Raw genomic sequence first — 22,715 nt, 5'->3', positions numbered from 1 at the left:
TCTACCTATAACAGGTACAGGCTACCAACAGGCTGCTTGACTGACTAGACTTCCGTTCTGGCAACCACTTGCTGAGCAGCACCAGGATAACTCTTTAAGTGCTATATCTTCATACCCCAAGGTGCTAGTGACCCACAGTTGTAACTAAGTGTAAGAATGTACTGGTTACTTGCAATGCAGAACAGGCAGAAGGTAAAGATTCAATGCTTTACTTTTAATAGTGCCCAAACAGTACAGAATAGAACGTACAAGAACAGTGCTTTTCCCTACATCCCTATTTCCTAATCCTTACTCAGGCTGTGTGCTTCCCTGGCATACCTGTAAAGGTTAAGTCCATGTGTAACAAGGCCCAGCAGCTGGTGTCTTCAGGGCGAGACCCAGGTTCCAGTGGCCTCTTACATAATGCCCTAGTACATGTCATAGTAAAACCAGCAGCGACCCAAGGCAGGAACAGATCTCGGACCTGTGACTTCGAGCTCCAGACCACTGTCCCCTTTATGTTCATAGGACCAGGGGGTCAGAACCAAAAAACCCGCCTAACACAAGTCCCGGGAAAAACATATAGCAGAATTAACCGCCGTTTTGCTGGATATGCTGACTTGCTGTCTGTTAAGGCTGAACTGACTTCTGACACCTTCAAGTGGCACAAAGTCCTAATTAAAGCTTCCTTTACCCCTCTTCACTGAGGTAGATTCTTGTGTACACTGCTGCGTTGCTTAACACTTCAGGGCCCGCACCGGCACCCTCTTTTACACACACTTATCTTCAGGGCTTAAGCACTGGTACCCCCCTTTTCAAGCCCCCTCTACTGGTTAGCTGGCTCCTGAATCCCACCGACCTTCTGGAGTGGTCCCCTTTCCTAGGCAGACCCCTGGGCAGTTTGCAGTACTCACGACACTGCTTTCCTTGAAACTTCTGCACAGCAGCTCCACTCGGTCCTCAGCACACTGGATCCCTTCTGCAGCTCAGCTCAATCTTCTGTCCTTCAGGCCGACCGCCAAGGACACCTTCTCTACCGCTGACAGGAGTAGAGACAGCCGTCACCCTCCTCCTGGGACTCTGCTTCCCGCCAAAGACACCCTGTCATGTGCTCCCCTCAGACTTTTATCCCATCCCAGGATGCATTGCGGCAGACTCTGCCCTCTGGGATAGATACAAGCTGTCACAAACCTGGTTGGAGGCTGAGGTGACGAGAGGCCTCCCCTTGCGGCTGAGTGCAGAGCACCCCTGGAGATGGTGACAGAGGGTGCTGTTCCCAAAGGAGCACGGGTTGCCTGCAGGTGTAGCTGTTTCAGGAATCGGATCCACAGTAGATAAGACAGTCACTTGGATCACTGGAAGTGCAGACAGATTAGTGTAATCAAGGTCAGAAGCCAGGCCGAGGGTCATACACAGGTAGTCAATCAGGAAGCGGAGGCAGATAGAATAGCCGGGGTCAAGCCAAGGTCAAACACTGAAGACAATCAGGAGCAGGCAGGGAGAAGTCCGTAAGGCAAGCCGGGTTCAGAGCAGGAGAAAGCCAGAGCAGGTCAAGGATAGCCGGGTCGGTAACGGGTAATCAATCAAGCAGGAGTTTCAAGGCACAAGGAAATCAGGTACTAGCTGAAGATAATCCAGCAACAAATGACAGCCAGAGCTGAGTTTATATAGGAAGTGGATGTTGATAATTGGCACTAATTAGGACGTCCCGTGCGGCCATTTTGGAAATTGGCATATCTGCCATTTCCTGACAGTCCTGTGCGGCCATTTTGTAAATTGGCATATCTGCCATTTCCTGACAGTCCTGTGCGGCCATTTTGGAAATTGGCATATCTGCCATTCTTGATCAAGTTCTTCCCTGACACAAGCCCTGGAGTGCTATTAGCCAGGTTTCCTCTACTGTCCAATGAGAGCCCTCATTGGACACAGTGGGGAGACTCCCCAGACACAAAAGTCACCCCTGGAAACACATGACAGCCTAACTGAATAATCAGGCCCCTCTGATAAGCAGACAGGGCCACAATAGGCTTTTCCTAGCACCTACCTAGGAGGGTGCTAGATACAGTTAACCCTTCCTGTCTGGGACGTGCCTATGCAATAAATCTACATAGTAAAAAAAACTAAGCAGGAGCTGGAATTTAGAATCAGAGAGTATCTCCTCCATTGCAGAGAAAAAGATGAAACTTATTTTGAACAGTATCAGGAATTCATCTATGGCTGCGCTCTTCAGTATGTTCCACTTGCAACTTTCTAATAAACCTGGAGATAAAATACTTTCCAAGGCATCCTCCAGGGTGGTTCATAAGAGATAGGCTCCTCCCCTACAAGAGATAGGCTCCTCCCCTACAAGAAACACAAGCACAGAGAGGTTAAAATCTACCCACATGCTGTTGTCCTTCATTTCTTGTGTTTCCTAAACTCCTACAGGCACCTGCATAGCTATGCCCTGTTTGTTTTTTTGGATTCCCCCTTCATTCCTAGGAGGTGCCCGGGAATGCCTCTCCCCACCTCTGGCTGCTGACAGGTGAGGTGGTCCTATGCCAAGGGGGGGGGGGAGGAGGGTATGGGGATGTTTGGCAGGTCGCAGTATGGCTATATCTTCCCTGAGGGTCTCCTACCTTCCCCAGAGACCGTATGATATGAGGTAATGCTGATGTGCCCTGCTGACTTTTGTCACATAGGAGATGTGGGGGCCTGTCTAGAGGGTTCATGTCTCTGTGGATAGGGGCTCTCTAGGAAGTGCTAGCAGGGTGGACAGAGGTGCGCTTGGTCTGCTGGGGGGATTCTTCTGGTTTGTTAGACCAGATGGGATGGGCATTGCTTTCAGTGGGGCCATACTGCTTCCACCCCTTCCAGGGGATGGGCTGGAAGTGACATCTTGCTGCCTGTGGAGGAATGGGACAGCCATTTTCTTGTAGCCTGCACAACCTACATCTGGACCAAGGGGGGGGATGTCCTTTCTGCCCTGGGGGGTACAAGCTAAGAGTGACTTCTGGTGCTTGGAGCGCATGCTCCATGGTATCCAGATATTTAATAGTATATACTGCAATAATATATACAAATATATAATATAAATTATATACCAATATACTGTATATACAAATCTATAAATAATATATACAAAATATCCAAATCCAAAACACTATTACAGCAATTGACAATGAATAGAAAATGGTTTAATATAAAAAATCAAGTTTGACATATTTCATATCTGATACTGCAATATCATCAATATTCACAAGGAAACCTCTGTTCATATACAAAATACTTTATTATATGCTTCTGACACTGGGGATGAAACATGTTGATATGATCAGGCGTGGCCCCTCCCACCCACCCATGTGATTGGGCCCACGAAAGCTCTGTGGTTTGATTTCTTGTGGCATCCCCCCACCACACAGCATGTTCTAGAAGAGAATACTCTCCAAGTGCAGATCAGATCACCTTTGCTGCTGGGATATGGACAGTAATCTCAGTACAGTCTCTTTACTGTATATATTTGGTAATATTTATGAATACAGCATCTTGTACATAATTTCAATGGACAGCATTGGTAACGGCACAGCTTGATTAGGTGGGGGTAATTTAACTAGCCCAACATATAAAATCCAAAATACTAATCATACCGTACAAAGCCTTCCACAACTCTGCCCCCAGCTACATCACCAACCTCATCTGCAGATATTACCCAAACTGTCCTCTCCACTCCTCTCAAGACCTCCTGCTCTCGAGCCCCCTTGTTACCTCCTCCTACGCTCGCCTTCAGGACTTTTCCTTAAACTCTCCCTATGGAACTCCCTACCCTGGTATGTGCGGACAGCTCCCACCCTGCCTGCCTTAGGGCAATCCTTGAAAACAAATTTATTCAAGGTAGCCTACCCCACCTCTACCTAAAAGCTCTATGAGCCAGGCCCTTCTATTCCTCCTGTATTGTAATTGTATTGTCCCCCTTTATATTGTAAAGCCCTGCATAAACCTTTGGCACTATAAAAATCCTGTATAATAAGAATAAACCTTCAATAGAATATTCCCCCCCATACCTGTCTGATACTTGATATGTCACTGTATTCTTCATGGAATATGTCCTGTATAGTGGGTGGAACATGCAGGAGCTTTATTGGTAGAATATTGTATACATCTGTGCCTTTGTATGTCCTGTCCTCCCAGATTCTGCGTATACAGAACAGAGATCTCTGGCTCCAGTACCAGATAAAGAAGAAGAGCATAGACTCCAAGAACGGTTCCACCACCAATGAGAGAGAGCTTTTCCATGGGACTGACTTTGACTCCATCCAACATGTCAACCAACACGGATTCAACCGGAGCTACGCAGGGAGAAACGGTGAGAGATTTCAGAGTAAAAATAACAGCTCCAGAAATTCAGCCACGTAGTAAAATGGTCCAGGTCACTGTGAGAAAAGTCCAACAAGGTGAATGCCACGCTGTGGACTTATCTTTTCAATTTAAAATGTTAATTTTTACTGAGCGCTGGGAGTACAGCTATTGCTTTACCCCCGCCCCAACACTGGACCTTCTGGTTGCATGTAGTTGCTCTGTCCACCCCTGCCCTCCTCCTGCCCAGTCACAGAATGCTTTGTATTATGTGAAACCCATTCCTAAAATACAAAGCCCTCTGTGAATGGACAGCAGAGGAGAGGGAAAGGGCAGCCAGAGCTGCTGTTGTGTGAGAAAGCAGCAAGCAGGATCTCTCCTGTCAGAGCACCAGGAGTATAGTGATAGCTGTACTCCTAAAGCTCAGTAAGACATAACTTATACTAATCTGGCATTTTAAAACATGTCTGAATTCCTGGGTTCAGCTTTAAAAACAAACTCTGCATTATTAAAAAAAAAAAGGTCTGGATGTGTTTGTAAGTGCAGAGAATATAATTTTCCATTGATATCTATGTAGCGATGGCTCCCAATACTGTAACTGGGTCCTCCTTACCTATTTGGAGGATGCCTGCCCTGTTACCCATCCCCGTATCTCACTGACCAATGCCTTTCCAGGGGTCTTCTTACTGTTTTTTTACAGAACACAGACAAATATAGATAGGAGGGTTCAGGGTGCAGGATACCCCAGGACTGAGATTCTAGCAGTGACAGGCCCTTCAACAGCAGCCTTGCTGTAACACAGATATATTGGGAAGGCTGTGACACAGATATATAGGGAAGGCTGTGACTCTATTAGAGCAACCACAGTCCAATAGCACTATGAGGGTCAGTCCCAGGATCAGAAAAGTCCTACAATATTGGGCACTATAGTCAGTGGGTTCTTCTCACAATGCCCAGGCAGCAGCTTCTGCCCATCTCCCCTGCTATCATCCTCAGTGAGGGATCCCTTCTCCACTCAGCTTCCACAGGAGTCTCTTCATTGGGCCACCAGCACATAACACACACTGGGGCACAGTGCAGACAGCAGCTTCTCACACAGGCCTCCCAGGGAAGACACAGCCCCCTGACTAGATCCTTCCAAATATTTATCCTCTACCAAGCCACCCCTTATGAGCTAACCCCTCAGGGAGTGGCTGGGTTAGATAAATATTCATAACTCTGGAGGTTGAACCTTGCATATTATTTTCTGGAACATTCTTCCATCAACAGGCAGGAGTAATCCAACAGGTTCAGGGAGAACCTGCAGAGTAGCGATTGACCGATTATCATCAAAGCCGATATATCGGGGGCCGATATGCACTTTCCCCGATATATATCGGAATCGGCCCGGAGGTTACCGATATTGCCGATCTCTCAGGAAAGTGCTTGTACCGGAGTGATGCTGGCAGTTAGAGGCATCACCCCAGTACTGGCAGCCATAGTCGACGGTCGGCTGTCTTGTAATGACAACCAATCCTCCCCCCCCTCCCACCGCCTTCCGCGGCTTGCCCAGGTCTCCCGTCCCACCGGGAGACCCGGGCAACCAGCCTGCATGGCCGCCGAAGGGAAGACCCAATCAAAGTCGCATTCGGCTCTGATCGGATCTCCATATAAAAACCCGGAAGTGATGTCATGACATCATTTCCGGGTACTCGGCGCCAAATTCAAAAAAATTACAGCATTCAAAACAGTCAAACTTGGCGTTTTGAATGCTTTTAAGTGCAGTGGAGGGGTTTGGGGTCTTTTGGACCCCCACATCCCTCCAACAAGAGTACTAAAAAATAAAAATAAAAAAAATTTTAATGTACGAAAATATCTGCCAATATCGCCCGATACCGATATGCGATGATCAAAATATCGGTATCGGCAATAAAAAAACTATATTGGTCGATCACTACTGCTACTGCTCTCACACACACATTACAATCTGATTGAACAATCACCTTTAGATTTACAAACAAGTATGTAGTGGAAGGGCCAGAATCACACACTATAGAATAGCAGGTGAGTAAGCGCTTCAATGACATGACGCGGCAACGGGCATACTGAGTCCATTAGGATTATGGCAACAAATCAACAGATGCAGGCGATGATTGTCTTGATAGACGGAGAGACACATACAATCACTGTGTGACGGAACCATCCAGCACCCTGCTTTGGTGTTTTCATTCTTATAGAGCTTCCTCCAGTCCGGATATAGGAACCAGATATTATAGCCGCAGTATACAAGATTAGCCGGCAATAGCTTGTATAAGAACCGGAACACTTTATTGAAAACTCCCACAGTATATATAGTACACCGGGTCAGAGGAGCCTGATCACGTTATCGCATGCAAAGGACATTGTATACAGGATTATAATTAACATTAACATGTCACCCAGACACTGTTGTGATTAATCAGAGATCTACAGGTCATACGGGCTCCAAGGTCACAACAAAGTACATTCCACAAAAGTGTGCTAGCAGACAGAGACAATAGGTCTTAAATAAAAGGATTATAAAGGCAGAAGGTGCATTCTATGCATTAAGATAAAAAAACCTCCTGTGTGCAGCAGCCCCCCTCATCCCCCTAATACTCACCTCTCAATCCAGCGATGTCCACGACTGTCTCAGCCGTTCCAGAATCCCCTCCTCATTGGCTAAGAGGCAGTGCCATAGGCTCCCCCTGCTGTTAATCAAAGTCAGTAAGCCAATGAGGAGAGAGGGGAGCGGGGCTGAACTGCAGCTCCATGTCTGAATGGACACAGGAAGCTGTGACTCGGCTCGGGTGCCCCCATAGCAAGCTGCTTGCTGTGGGGGCACACAAAGGGAGGGAGGGGCCAGGAGAGCTAAAGAGGGACCTAAGAAGAGGAGGATCTGGGCTGTTCTGTACAAAACCACCTGCACAGAGGAGGTAAATATGACAAGTTTGTTATTTTTATTGAAAAAAAAAAAAAAAACTAGACTTTACAATCACTTTAACACAATTAACAATGAGAGAGGAATACTTAACAAAATAACACATAACACCTTAATAAACAGACTAGAAGCAGGAGACCACCTCCCAAAGTGTAGTGTTCTCTTAAAACCCAGGGCCCATAAATTTCTTAAGGGATATTGATTATAAAAAATTCTGTCCCGTTTGAAGTAATCCAAACCCCGCTCTCAGCGTCCTTTAAGTATAAGTAATTGTCCTTTACTTTCTCGGTCACCCTGTGCCTCTAATAGACACAGGGTGACTTACACATAAAAAGGACCTTGGGAGCTGAACAAGGAGTTTCCCGACCTCTCTAAGGTAAGCTTGGTTCCATGGGCCCCCCAAACAAAGTAACTATGTCACACACGACAGCTCCTCAGTGGGATTGGGATCCCCTCATGAGCATGTGAAACAATAGGAAAGGGCAACAGATCAGTATGAGCAAAAATGGAATACAATTTATTTAGTAACACTTACATTTAAAACTGCTGTGAACTGTATACAGGGCTGGTGTGGAGTTCTCAACAATGAGGCAGCAGTCTCGATGGACCCAAGCTGGGACTCGCCACAGCGAGAACCTAGCGGCATCCTGGGCTCTCACACACACCACTGATGGTAGATCGAAGCGCAGGCAGAGAGAGAGAGCGGGCGGGTTGTAACGTGTTTTCAAGGTCCCCCCTCTTTTGTCAGGCTAACCCGGACATTTGAACAGTCATATGTCCGCGACCAACTCTGACTGCCCCCCCCCCCCTGGTTTTTGTATTAGCCACTTGAAGTCTACGTGACAGGATAGCTAGTTCCTATCTCTGTCTCTGATTGGCCACCAATAGAGTTGGCTCTGCCTCTGTACATCCTGGATTGGCTTCTTTCTTATGACTATTTAAATGTCCTTTCCCTTGTGTGGGGCGGGTTATCCTGATTAGTGATGGACGAACATCGGCCGGGGCCGCGAACCGCGAGTTTGCGGCGGGCCCCATTGATTTTAATGGGAGGCGAACTTTAAAAACCTTTAGGTCATATTTGCAGCCACAAAAGACGTACTAGCTGTGCACAAATAGTCCCAGCACATGGACAATGTCATAACAGAAGTATTGCAATTGAAAAAGTTGCCCTAAATTGTTTTATTTTTTTTTTACAGCAAAAAATATATATATTTTTTTTCATAAATCAGCCAGAACTGACAGCAGCCGGTAAATACATTGTCTAATACATATAGGGTCCATTCACACATCTGTAAAATGGGTCCGCATCCATTCCACAATTTGGCGGAACCTTTACAGACCCATTGTTTTTCATTTCCAGTCTGAAAAATTAGGCATTCACAGGATAAAGAAGTAAGTGTCGGTCATTCCAGGCCCCAAAAATTAGCCCGCATGGGTTTATCTGACAGCTAAGAACGTAGTATTCTGTGGCTGAAGGTTCATTAGGCATTCACAGGATACAGAAGTGTCGGCCACTATAGGCCCCAAAAATTAGCCCATATGGGTTTAACTGACAGCAAAGAACGTTGTGTATTTGATGGATGAAGGTACATTAGGCATTCACAGGATACAGAAGTAAGTGTCTGCCTGTAGAGGCCCCAAAAAATTAGCCCACATGGGTTTAACAGACAGCAAAGAACGTTGTGTATTTAAAGGATGAAGGTACATTAAGCAGTCACAGGATACAGAAGTAAGTGTCGGCCTGTATTGGCCCCAAAAATTAGCCCACATGGGTTTAACAGACAGCAAAGAACGTTGTGTATTTGATGGCTGGAGGTACATTAGGCATTGACAGAAAAAATAATTGTCGGCCCTGAAAGGCCCCAAAAATTTGCCATTCAATGGACATGAAATGCCTTTTATGCCGCTGAATGTAGCAAAGTCAAGGACCAGGAATTGCTGTGGGTGTATGGTGGTCTGATGGATATTTGTGGCCTGGCATGAGGAATTTCAATGAAACATGGTCTACTGGTCACATGTGTTGAATTCCCCAGAGATCCATGCCTCATTCGTTTTTATAAATGTGAGGTAGTCTACACTGGCATGAGCTAGGCGATTGCGCTTATCGGTCACGATCCCCCCTGCTGCGCTGAACGCCCTTTCAGGCAGGACACTGGACGGGGGGCAAGCCAACAGTTCCATTGCAAATTGTGCAAGCTCTGGCCAGAGGTCAAGCCTGCCCACCCAGTAGTCCAGGGGTTCATCACTCCTCAGAGCGTCCACATCGGCCGTTAACCCAATGTAGTCGGACACCTGTCGGACACCTTTTTTTACGCTCCAACATTTGAGCCACAGAAGCCTGCCTTTTTCCAGAACAACGTGACGATGGCATCATGGAAGGTGGAGTGTTGGACAACTGTGAGGTGACAGGAGAAGGAGAAGAGGCTGGACGGTGAGAGCATGGAGTGTTGCTTTGTGGGTTCTGACGGTGTTGCTCCAACTGGGCTTGGTGATGGGATTTCAGGTGCCTTCTTAAGGTGGTTGTCCCTAGGTGAGTGTTAGGCTTACCGCGACTTATGCGTTGACTGCAAAGGCTGCAGATGGCAACACTGTTGTCAGCAACGGACACATTAAAAAAAGCCCACACTGCAGGGCCATGTGCCGGTGTCCTGGGATCGCCAGATGTGACTGTACATGGTTGATGGCTCGCTCCTGATACATTTGCAGTCTGCTTTGTACCTCTTGTGCAATGCAAGTTCTGCCTGCCTCTCCTCCCTATCTGCTGGTCCGTCAGTCTGCCAGTTCTACAAATAATTGGCCAGTAACTGTTGTCACTGTGTGTAGCACAGTTAACACAGCAAAAGAGACCACATTTTTGCAGGACTAAAATGCAATCTTAGAAAATGATACTGTTAAATAACACCCCACTTCAATCTGTGGTATTGGGGGGCCACAGGTTTATTACACCAGTTCTAAAAATAATTGGCCAGTCACTGTTGTCACTGTGTTTAGCACAGTTTACACAGCAAGAGGCCAAATTTTTGCAGGACTAAAATACACTCTTAGAAAATTATACTGTTAAATAACACCCCACTTCAATATGTGGTATTGGGGGCCACTGGTCTATCACAGCAGTTCAAAAAAATTGGCCAGTGAGTTTGGCACTGTGTTTATCAGACTTAACTCAGCAAAAGAGGAAATATTGTTGCTGGACACAAATAAACATATAAAAGTATACTCAGATAACACCCCACTTCAATATGTGGTATTGGGGGGGAGGGGGGCAATTGGTCTATCACACCAGTTATAATACATTATAAGTGCTTTTGTCACTGTGTGTAGTATTGCTGCAGAAACGCTCAGTCTCACCACCACACCTGTCACAATGCTGCACAGTGCACAATAATACTACTAATCCACTATAATATGCTTTCTACAAAGTATATTATACTGTGGATTACCCCCCTCCTTTTTAGTGCACTGCACGGCAATACCAAAAAAATTGCAGCCCTTTAAATGACTTTTGTGGACATTAACAGAGCGATTTGTATCATTGCTGACGATCTCTATCTGCCCCTACAGCACAGACTGGATACCTGCCCCTATACTGAATTGACTGTAATAGACTCTATACCGACATTGCAGCACTTTAAATGACTTTTGTGGACATTAACAGAGCGATTTGTGTGACTGCAGCCGATCTCTAACTGCCCCTAAAGCAACCACTGGATACCTCTCCCTAAACTCAAAAGATACTAGTAGACCTATACCGAAAAATACCAGCCCTGAAAAGGACTTTTGTGGATCTTCACAGCGCCATATGTGTCTAGCAATCTCTCCCTCATGAGCACAGCAGACCTCTCCCTACACTGGCAAAAAACGAAATGTGAAATGGCCGCCAGATCGGGTCTATTTATAGGGTAGGGGGACTGTCCATGTGCTGGAATGTTTCAATTGCCTGTCCCGTTCCACCTGACGGCTGTGTCATGGGTCAAAGTTCTCCCCAATGTAAACTAATATGGCTGCCACGAACGACGTCATGTGTTCGCAAATTTGGCGGGTAGCGAACAAGCAAGATTCGCCTCAAACCGAACGCCGGGTGAACCTCAAGGCCATCTCTAATCCTGATGAAAGAGGCAGGCTACAGAAACTCATTGAGGCCCACCCCCTTGCTCTCTCTCTGCCTGCCTGTCTGTGCTTCCATCTACCATCAGTGGTGTGTGTGAGAGCCCAGGACGATGCTGGTTCTCCCAGTGGCGGGTCCCAGCTTGTGCCTGCGGCCACCCTCCGGTCCTTCGAGACCACTGCCTCATTGCTGAGCACACCACACCAGCCCTGTATACAGTTCACAGTAGTTTTAAATGTAAATGTTACTGAATAAATTGTATTCCAATTTTGCTCATACTGATCTGGTGCCCTTTCTTATTGTTTCATATGTAGTGCAAGGATCTGCCTGATTTTATACAAATAATTGGACATGTTAGGTAAATCCCCATAGCGTGTAGTTTTGGTAAATCTTAAGTCGATAGCATGGTCAGTTTGTAACATGTATGGTGATTTGGGGATCAGAAGGAATTTTCCCTGTTGCAGGAATTCTGATCAACCTGTATAATGTCTTACTCAACTGCAGGTTCTGAGGATGCAGAATATTCATTCATGTTTGTCTATTAGGAACGCAATGGACAGGCAACTCTGTGGCTGACTTCATGCTAGACACCAGAGCAGTGGCGGCTGGTGCTCAAAAATTTTTTTTGGGGGGGGGGGGCGCAAACAGAAAAATGTAATAGGCATTGCTTTGCGGCAAAAAACGCGGTAAAAAATTGCGTGACTTTGAGGTCACAAAAGTGTGAAAGGGGCCTTCAGTAATCAAGGTATAGTGTGACCTCATTAATGCAGAGTGACCAGTGTGCCCCCTTCAATGCAGAGTGACCAGTGATCAGTGTGCCCCCATCAATGCATAGTGACCAGCGTGCCCCCTTCAATGCAAAGTGACCAGCGTGCCCCCTTCAATGCATAGTGACCAGTGTGCCCCGTTCAATGCAGAGTGACCAGCCTGCCCCCTTCAATGCAGAGTGACCAGTATGCCCCCATCAATGCAGAGTGACCATCATGCCACCATCAATGCAGAGTGACCATCATGCCACCATCAATGCAGAGTGACCAGCATGCCCCCTTCAATGCAGAGTGACCAACCTGCCCCCTTCAATGCAGAGTGACCAGCGTGCCCCATTCAATGCAGAGTGAGCATCGTGCCCCCTTCAATGCAGAGTGGCCAGCGTGCCCCCTTCAATGAAGAGTGACCAGCATGCCCCCTTCAATGCAAAGTGACCAGTGTGCCCCCATCAATGTAGAGTGACCAGCATGCCCCCTTCAATGCAGAGTGACCATCGTGCCCCCTTCAATGCAGAGTGACCAGCGTGCACTTACCTGATTTGCAGCGGTGGCTTTTCCTCAGTCCCCCGGGTCTCCCTGCGTCTCCTCGAGTCCTCCCGCCTCCTCCTGCTCCTTGGCCAAAGGCATGGGTTTGACTTTTGGCCAATCAGGAAGTGGGCCTCGGACCCACTTCCAGATTGGCCAGGCGGAGAATCCGTGCGACAATAGCGCATTTTCATTCGCTATTGTCACACAAATGGGTGGGCTAGGGCGCAGTGCTCTGCGCCCCGGACCCACCCTTTCCTGAAGCTTATTAGAGCCTCTGGCTCTAATCAGGTGCTTCAGAAAAAGAAAAACATTGAACTCCATGCATCTGGCTCCCCCCATGTAGGTTAGGGGGCCGGACGCATGGATAGGGGGGCAGCGCCCCTGCGCCCCCAACGCACCAACCGCCACTGCACCAGGGCTGATTTTTCTATATACACGCCATGACATATCTCCTCCAGGTTTTGTCTCTATCTGTTCTGCCTCCCCAGTCTAAGTATTGGAAGTGTGATCTCTGGTGAAGTTGTAGTGAGATAGCGGAGGGTGGGCAGACGGTTTACTCGATCAGAAGACAACTTGAAAATTGTTGAGAAGCTTAATCTTAAGCTTTGCAGATCTGACAACAATAAGCATCCCAATATTTCAAAAGATCATAATACGATTCAATCCGGCAACTGAACTCTGTCCGTGTCCATATTGGAGAGATTTCCCTTTCACTCCCAGTCCTAATGACACCCTATCACTCTCAGACACATACATTTTCACCAGATGAGGGAATTGTAGGAAATCTCCCCTTCAGAGACACAGACAGTAACAAAAATCTTGAAATGTAGAAAAAGAAGCGAACACCATGAGGACTCTGATAGTCCAGAAAGAGCTTATGAGTTGCAGAGCCTAAGGGAAAAGCCAACGTGTTTTGGAGGTTCAAATGTATATATATATATATACAGTATCTCACAAAAGTGAGAACACCCCTCACATTTTTGTAAATATTTTATTCTACCTTTTCATGTGACAACACTGAAGAAATGAGACTTTGCTACAATGTAAAGTAGTGAGTGTACAGCTTGTATAACAGTGTAAATTTGCTGTCCCCTCAAAATAACTCAACACACAGCCATTAATGTCTAAACCGCTGGCAACAAAAGTCAGTACACCCCTAAGTGACAATGTCCAAATTGGGCCCAATTAGCCATTTTCCCTCCCCGGTGTCATGTGACTCGTTAGTGTTACAAGGTCTCAGGTGTGAATGGGCAGCAGGTGTGTTAAATTTGGTGTTATCGCTCTCACTCTCTCATACTGGTCACTGGAAGTTCAACATGGCACCTCATGGCAAAGAACTCTCTGAGGATCTAAAAAAAGAATTGTTCCTCTACATAAAGATGGCCTAGGCTATAAGAAGATTGCCAAGACCCTGAAACTGAGCTGCAGCAAGACCATACAGCATGGCCAAGACCATACAGCGGTTTAACAGGACAGGTTCCACTCAGGACAGGCCTTGCACAAAGAAGTTGAGTGCACGTGCTCAGCGTCATATCCAGAGGTTGTCTTTGGGAAATAGACGTATGAGTGCTGCCAGCATTGCTGCAGAGGTTGAAGGGGTGGGGGAGGGGTCAGCCTGTCAGTGCTCAGACCATACGCCGCACGCTGCATCAAATTGGTCTGCATGGCTGTCGTCCCAGAAGGAAGCCTCTTCTAAAGATGATGGACAAGAAAGCCCACAAACAGTTTGCTGAAGACAAGCAGACTAAGGACATGGATTACTGGAACCATGTCCTGTGCTCTGATGAGACCAAGATAAATGTATTTGGTTCAGATGGTGTCAGGCGTGTGTGGGGGCAACCAGGTGAGGAGTACAAAGACAAGTGTGTCTTCCTACAGTCAGGCATGGTGGTGGGAGTGTCATGGTCTGGGGCTGCATGAGTGCTGCCGGCACTGGGGAGCTACAGTTCATTAAGGGAACCATGAATGCCAACATGTACTGTGACATACTGAAGCAGAGCATGATCCCCTCCCTTCAGAGACTGGGGGGCAGGGCAGTATTCCAACATAACGACCCCAAACACCTCCAAGATGACCACTGCCTTGCTAAAGCAGCTGAGGGTAAAGGTGATGGACTGGCGAAGCATGTCTCCAGACCTAAACCCTATTGAGCATCTGTGGGGATCCTCAAACAGAAGGTGGAGGAGCGCAAGGTCTCTAACATCCACCAGCTCTGTGATGTCATCATGGGGGAGGGGAAGAGGACTCCAGTGACAACCTGTGAAGCTCTGGTGAACTCCATGCCCAAGAGGGTTAAGGCAGTGCTGGAAAATAATGGCGGCCACACAAAATATTCACACTTTGGGCCCAACTTGGACATTGTCACTTAGTGGTGTACTCACTTTTGTTGCCAGCGGTTTAGACATTAATGGCTGTGTGTTGAGTTATTTTGTGGGGACAGTAAATTTACACTGTTATACAAGCTGTACACTCACTACTTTACATTGTAGCAAAGTGTCATTTCTTCAGTGTTGTCACATGAAAAGATAGAATAAAATATTTACAAAAATGTGAGGGGTGTACTCAGTTTTGTGAGATACTGTATATATATATATATACATATATACATACATTCACAGTATATTGATATGCAGTCTGCTCACTGGTTTAAGGGTTTTATCTGGTTCCCAGCTTGTGCCCAGGATCTCTTCAGCTAAAAGTCTAAAGCCCCGAAGAAGGAGCCATCGAATCCGCTATAACTTGTTGGTTTTTTAAGGCTCTGCAACTCATAAGCTATGTCTGGACTATCAGAATCCTCATGGTGTTCTCTTCTCTTTCTAATTGAAAACTGTACCCCATGGTCCCAGCCTATGGCTACAATGCTGCCTGGATCCAATAGGGACTCCTACAACCAACTGGTATACCTACTTATAAGAGTCCTGAGTCCTAAAACCTCATTATTCTATCAGATATTAAACATTTGACAGAGTCTGTAACCCTTCCCCACTCCATCTAGAACTAGGCTAGGTTTGAATATCTCATCTATCAGGACTTTCCCTCAAGGTCAGTACAGTATGACTTCCTTATCACATCTTGAGTTGTATCTTGGGACCCATTCACACCACGTCCATAGTATTTCTCAACACAGGCCCAACGCTATAATGTACTGAAACCTATTGTTTCCAGTTGGACCAGTCTACACCAATTTGCTGCTTTCATGTGTGGTGGGTGAAATTGGAACTACATTTAAACACAGTGAAACGTAGTGTGACTCCCAGTGGCGGCTGGTGCGTTGGGGGCGCAGGGGCACCGCCCCCCATCCATGCCTTCAGCCCCCTAATTTACATGCGGGGCGCCGAGTTCAATGGGGTTTTTTTTTCTGAAGCACCTGACTAGAGCCAGAGGCTCTAATAGGCTTCAGAAAAGGGTGGGTCCTGGGCGCAGAGCACTGGGCCCTAGCCCACCCATTTGTGTGACAATAGTCCGAGACCCGTTTCCTGACTAGCCGAAAGGCGAACCCATGCCATTGGCCAAGAAGGAGGAGGCGGGAGGACTGGAGGAGACGCAGGGAGACACGGGGGACTGAGGAGAAGCCGCCGCTGCAAATCAGGTACGATGGTCACTCTGTATTGAAGGGGGCAGGCTGGTCACTCTGCATTGAAGGGGGCATGCTGGTAATTCTGCATTGGAAGGGGGCACGTTGGTCACTCTGCATTGAAGGGGGCAGGCTGGTCACTCTGCATTGAAGGGGGCAGGCTGGTCACTCTGCATTGAAGGGGGCACGCTGGTCATTATGCATTGAAGGGGGCACGCTGGTCACTCTGCATTGAAGGGGGCAGGCTGGTCATTCTGCATTAAAGGGGGCAGGCTGGTCACTCTGCATTGAAGGGGGCACGCTGGTCATTCTGCATTGAAGGGGGCACGCTGGTCACTCTGCATTGAAGGGGGCAGGCTGGTCATTCTGCATTGAAGGGGGCAGGCTGGTCACTCTGCATTGAAGGGGGCAGGCTGGTCACTCTGCATTGAAAGGGGGCACGTTGGTCACTCTGCATTGAAGGGGGCACATTGGTCACTCTGCATTGAAGGGGTCACGTTGGTCACTCTGCATTGAAGGGGGCACACTGGTCACTCTGCATTGATGTGGGCACACTATACCTTGATTACTGAAGGACCCTTTCACACTTTTATGACCTCAAAGTCACACAATTTTTTACCGCAAAGCAATGCCTATTACATTTTTCTGTTTGCGCCCCCCAAAAGTTTTGAGCACCAGCCGCCACTGGTGACTCCATGTTTCACTCGCACCTCCAGATTTTCTCCTGCTGCACCTCTTCTCTGGAACGCTCCTATATTAATATGTGATGTGTCTTTCTTTTCAAACAGCGGCTGTTTATGGAAATGGAACTTATTTTGCAGTAAATGCAAGTTACTCTGCTGATGACATATACTCCAAACCTGATGGAGATGGACAGAAACACATGTACCTGGCCCGCGTTCTCACCGGAGTCTACTGTGTTGGACGCCATGGGATGATAACACCTCCAGCCAAAAATACAGCCGACCCCACCGACCTTTATGACAGCGTGACGGATGACGTCCAGAACCCTTCAATGTTTGTGATATTTAATGACATCCAGGCCTACCCCGAATATCACATCATCTTCCAGTGATGATCTATGACTGTGTCCGGGGATCATACAAATCTCCGGGACAGCGACTCCTGACAATCCCTCTATTACAGCTCATTTACACTTACTTCTACTTTAACTCACATGAAAGCACCTAACACTTCAGCGTGCTTTTTTGATGCCTCTGTGATGCTTTTTTTGAAGCTTTAATGCAGTATGGCCAATGCCCTGTGTGTGGGTTGACTTTCAAATTTGTTTTAGGGAGCTCAGTAGAACCCTGGCTCAGTAGTGCCCCCACCCAGCAGATCCCCGGCTCTTTAGTACCCCTGTTCAGCAAGTCCATAGTGTATTAGTAAAATAATTGGAAAACCTCTACACTAGGCTAATGCACATTTATTAATAAACAAAAGATCACTAAGCAGCCAGCATGAAATTGTAGATAAGGAATAAATAAATAAATAAAAAAGTTCATATGCAGTATGATTAAGTATAATCAAGTGTAGGTATAAATATCCTCCACCTAGGGCCACTGTTAGAAATCATGGGGCCCCGTACAGTCTACCTGACAGCCCCCCCCCCCCCCCCCTATCTGATAGGGCCTGAGTCCAACCACCGCTCCCCCCTAGCCTGCAGGCAGCAAGCAGAGAAAAAGGAAGCAGTGTGGACTGTGTGCCTCTGAGAAATAAGGATGTGGCAAAACTGCACTAACAGTGGAGGGTAGGGATCAGGTGTATTGTATATCATTTACAAAATGCAGGGGTCAAGAATATATAATGTACAGATTGCAGGGGTCAGGACTATGTAATGTACAGAGTGCAGGGGTCAGGACTATGTAATGTACAGAGTGCAGGGGTCAGGACTATGTAATGTATAGAGTGCAGGGGTCAGGACTATGTAATGTACAGAGTGCAGGGGTCGGGACTATGTAATGAACAGAGTGCAGGGGTCAGAACTATGTAATGTACAGAGTGCAGAGGTCAGAACTATGTAATGAACAGAGTGCAGAGGTCAGAACTATGTAATGAACAGAGTTCAGGGGTCAGACTATGTAATGTACAGAGGGCAGGGGTCGGGACTATGTAATGTACAGAGAGCATAGGTCAGAAGAATGTAATGTACAGAGTGCAGGGGTCAGGTCTATGTAATGTACAGAGTGCAGGGGTCAGGACTATGTAATGTACAGAGTGCAGGGGTCAGAACTATGTAATGTACAGAGTGCAGGGGTCAGGTCTATGTAATGTTCAGAGTGCAGGGGTCAGGACTATGTAGTGTACACAATGCAGGGGTCAGGACTATGTAATGTACATAATGCAGGGGTCAGGACTATGTAATGTACAGAGTGCAGGGGTCAGGACTATGTAATGTACAGAGTGCAGGGGTCAGGTCTATGTAATGTACAGAGTGCAGGGGTCAGGACTATGTAATGTACAGAGTGCAGGGGTCAGGACTATGTAATGTACAGAGTGCAGGGGTCAGGTCTATGTAATGTACAGAGTGCAGAGGTCAGAACTTGTAATGTACAGAGTGCAGAGGTCAGAACTATGTAATGTACAGAGTGCAGGGTCAGAACTATGTAATGTACAGAGTGCAGGGTCGGGACTATGTAATGTACAGAGTGCAGGGGTCGGGACTATGTAATGTACAGAGTGCAGGGGTCAGGATTATGTAATGTACATAATGCAGGGGTCAGGACTATGTAATGTACAGAGTGCAGGGGTCGGGACTATGTAATGTACAGAGTGCAGGGGTCAGGATTATGTAATGTACATAATGCAGGGGTCAGGACTATGTAATGTACAGAGTGCAGGGGTCGGGACTATGTAATGTACAGAGGGCAGGGGTTAGGACTATGTAATGTACATAATGCAGGGGTCAGGACTATGTAATGTACAAAGTGCAGGGGTCAGGACTATGTAATGTACACAGTGCAGGGGTCAGGACTATGTAATGTACATAATGCAGGGGTCAGGACTATGTAATGTACAGAGTGCAGGGGTCAGGAGTGGGTAATGCATAGAATGCAGGGGTCTGGGATATACAGGGCTTTTTTTGAGGGGGAACGCAGAGGAATGCAGTTCCAGCACCTCCAGCACTGAGTGTATGTAATTGGCAAGGGGTGTTGGAGGGTCTATGATGCTGGCTGCTGGGGAATCTATTGTAAGTGGTAGGGATCTATTTTTGCATTGGGTCTATGGTTGCTAGGGGACTTCTTATGTAGCTGAGGGGTCAATTGTTGCTGGCAAGGACCTATTTCTGAGGGAGAGGTCTATTGTTACTTGCTGCTAAGAGATCTGTTGTTGCTGCTGGGGACATACTGTTGCTGGGTGGTCTATTGTTGCTGAGGTGGTATTTTGTAATAGGGGGTCATTGTTGCTGGGGGGGGGTTATAATGTTATGTGAGGAATCTATTGTTGTTGGGGGGAGTCTAAAATTGCTGGGGGGATATATTGTTGCTGGGATTGGAGTTTTTTGTTGCTAGGGGGTATATTGTTGCAGGGGTGGGGTCTATTGTTGATGGGGGGGAGATGATTTGTCTGTTATTGCTGTAGTGATCTAGTGTGCCTGGGATGGGGGCTTATTGTTGCTGACTTCAGGGGATCTATTTTACTGCTTTTTTTATTATGGTTAACAAATTGCATACAAATTAATTAACACCACAAAATAATATTTGGTTCTGTATTCTCTAAAAAAAGGTGGTAGTGGGTGGAACCAAGAGGCGTGGAGATGGGTAGTGGGCGGAGACAAGGGGTGGCTTAAAAGGGGAGGGTTCCAGCACCTATTCCCTGAGAAAAAAAGCCCTGGGGATATGTAATGTACAGAATGCAGGGGTCTGGGATATATAATGTACAGAATGCAGGGGTCTCTGGGATATATAATGTACAGAATGCAGTGGCTAGGAGGGGGAAATGGCAAAGGCAGCACATGAGGGTATACAAAAATATCCCCCCATCAGGTTCAGTGGCCAAATGCATCCCACTCCACTGAATGGGGACGCCTCACAACCATGTAAAACGAACGCAGTTGCAGCGAGTTGGTGCAGGTTTTTAAGGATTAAATCAGATGGTGAGGAGGCATCATAATGCTTCCTTGCCACCTGTCAAACACCCTCTGAAAAGTCATCCACTGTGGTTCACTCTTCAGAGGGCAACACTAGTCTACTCTAATCTACAGCAATGCCCCTCAGATGTGTTACTCCCAACGTGTTTGGTATTACCCAAGAGTTCAAATGCAGCATTGTTAGAGCGGGCGGAGACTCCCAAATCCTGTCCACCAATTAGATAATTCCCCGCTGTGCAGTTATTTAAAAAAAAAAACATCTCCCCTGTGTTCAGTGGGGGCGGGGACAGTAAGTGGACTACTTTATTACTTTCGGGTTTAGGCGGATCAATCCGCTGCAGTGCTCCCGGTCTGTCATGGTGTATTTATAATGAAAAGGTCAGGGTTCAACTGTGTAGCGCGCTGCGGCTGATTAATCCGCCTAAACCCAAAAGTGATAAAATAGTCCACTTACTGTCCCCGCTCCCACCGAACACAGGGGGCCCGGAGACCTTTTTTTACTAAATAGCTGCACAGCGGGGGATTATCGAACTGGTAGACAGGAATGGGAGTCCCCACCCACTCTACCTCTAGGCCAACCCCTGCTGAGATGACAGATCCGAGCCCGGTACAGGAGGGATGGTGGTCCCCCCCTTATCAGCGGCCCTGCCTCCACCGACTTCTGTGTGAGATAACAAAGCACACCACACACATTGTTTGTTTCTTGTAAGTATAATTTTATTAAATCTTCTTCTTGTTACTACGGACTTCACTATGAGCTTCTTGCTCATTTCTTGGGAATGATTATTGTGATTGGATTGTCGGGTTGAGTGGAGGGTGTGGTACCTGGACTGGACCTCATCGGTGTTGAATATCTGGGTCAGTGGGATCATGGGCTGGTTGCTTGGGTGTTGAATCGCTCTTCTGCTGTTAACCATTGAGAGATCTATTGTATACTGCCCATGTTTGTCTATTGTCTGGTAAGGAGATTGGATTGCTTCACGGTGGTGTGGAGTGCTTTCTTATCTCACACAGAAGTCGGTGGAGGATATTCATCTCTTCTTTCATAGACATACCTACACTCGATATTTAAGTGCTGCACATGGCCTAGTTTATTAGTGCCCTTGTTCAGTAGTATAAGTACCCCCAGCTCTGCCAATTCCCTGCTCAGTAGTAACAAGTAACCCCCAGCTCTGCTGATCCTCTGGTTTGCTGAATCTTCTCTCACTCTGGTCCCCACTCAACACCTGCTATATTGCTTTCACACTGCTCACCACGTGTGACATCTGCTAGTTTTTCCTGTTCTGGTCACCCAGCTCTGCTGATCCTCTGCCGCTCAGTCCTTTCTCTCCGGTCCCCGCTCACCTTCCGTTATAGTATTTCCATGTTGCACACCACGTGTGCCGGCTGCTAGTTGTTCCGCTCCAGTCCGGACCCCGCTCACCTTTCTCGCTACTCCATGCTGCACACCAGATGTGACGTCTGCACTCCCAGGATATGTACACATGAACCCGGAAGTGACTGCTAAAGACGTCTTTCCAGTTCACTTGTTGTGTTTCCCAGTTCATCCTAGGATATCTCATACCTGCAAAACAAAGCAAAGCTAATGCTGAAAAAAGCCCCTCAAAAGCTGCAGATGCTGTTGGCAAGCGTTGTCATAGACTTTAAGGGAGGCTTTGAGGATGCTTTGAAGCACCAAGAAAGCAACATGGGTTATAGATTTTGAAGCAAAGTGAACGCAATGTGTCACCAGGACTGGAAGGTGACTATTTTATTTAGTGACAGGAGCTTTGATTGGTATTCAGAATTCTTTAAAAAAGTGTCCAATGCCACATTTTGAAGCAAGCGGGAACGAGCCCTTAGTGTCACTTGGTCTGATCGGGAAATAATATTGTCAGAGCGTGCCGCCATCGCTTAACACTGATAAATAATTCCAGGAAACAAGCACACAGGGACTCATCAGTGAAGTAGCAGAGAGGGAGGAGGGGAATGTCCTAGCCTCACATTGTCTATATCAGTGTTTCTCAACTCCGGTCCTCAGGGCACACTAACAGGCCAGGCTTGCAAGAAAACTAAAATATATCCCAGGTGATATCATTTTCTGCTCAGTGATTGCAGTATTATAGTCTGCATCTCCCCAAGGTAATACTTAAAATCTGGCCTGTAGTGTACCCTGAGGACCGGAGTTGAGAAACACTGGTTCATATTCTCTGGGATCTCCATGGCTCATTGCTCCACCACTTCCCATGTGCAGCACTCAGGGCTTTTTTTTCAGCGGGAACGCGGGGGAACGCAGTTCCGGCACCTCTAGGACTGACTGTATGTAATGGCAAAGGGTGCTTTGGTGTGCTGCTGGGTCTATTGATACTCACTGCTGGGGGATATATTCTAACTGGAGGGGATATATTTTTGCAGGGGGGTCT

The 22,715-nt window shown here is 47.0% G+C and overlaps 1 pseudogene across 1 annotated transcript in view; it reads left to right on the top strand.

Moving 5' to 3' along the window:
- Nucleotides 1-17,425, top strand: part of LOC309557748 (protein mono-ADP-ribosyltransferase PARP15-like) — a 95,311-nt pseudogene extending 77,886 nt beyond the window's left edge. The window contains exons 7-8 of the transcript XR_014226198.1: nt 4,147-4,321; nt 17,012-17,425. The product of XR_014226198.1 is annotated as a protein mono-ADP-ribosyltransferase PARP15-like (transcript). The remainder of the gene's footprint in view (nt 1-4,146; nt 4,322-17,011) is intronic.
- Nucleotides 17,426-22,715: the final 5,290 nt, after the last annotated feature.

This window comes from Pelophylax lessonae (genome assembly GCF_965119305.1).
Source record: "Pelophylax lessonae genome assembly, chromosome: 6".
NCBI classification, from domain to species: domain Eukaryota; kingdom Metazoa; phylum Chordata; class Amphibia; order Anura; family Ranidae; genus Pelophylax; species Pelophylax lessonae.
This window is presented reverse-complemented; position numbering and strand designations above follow the sequence as displayed.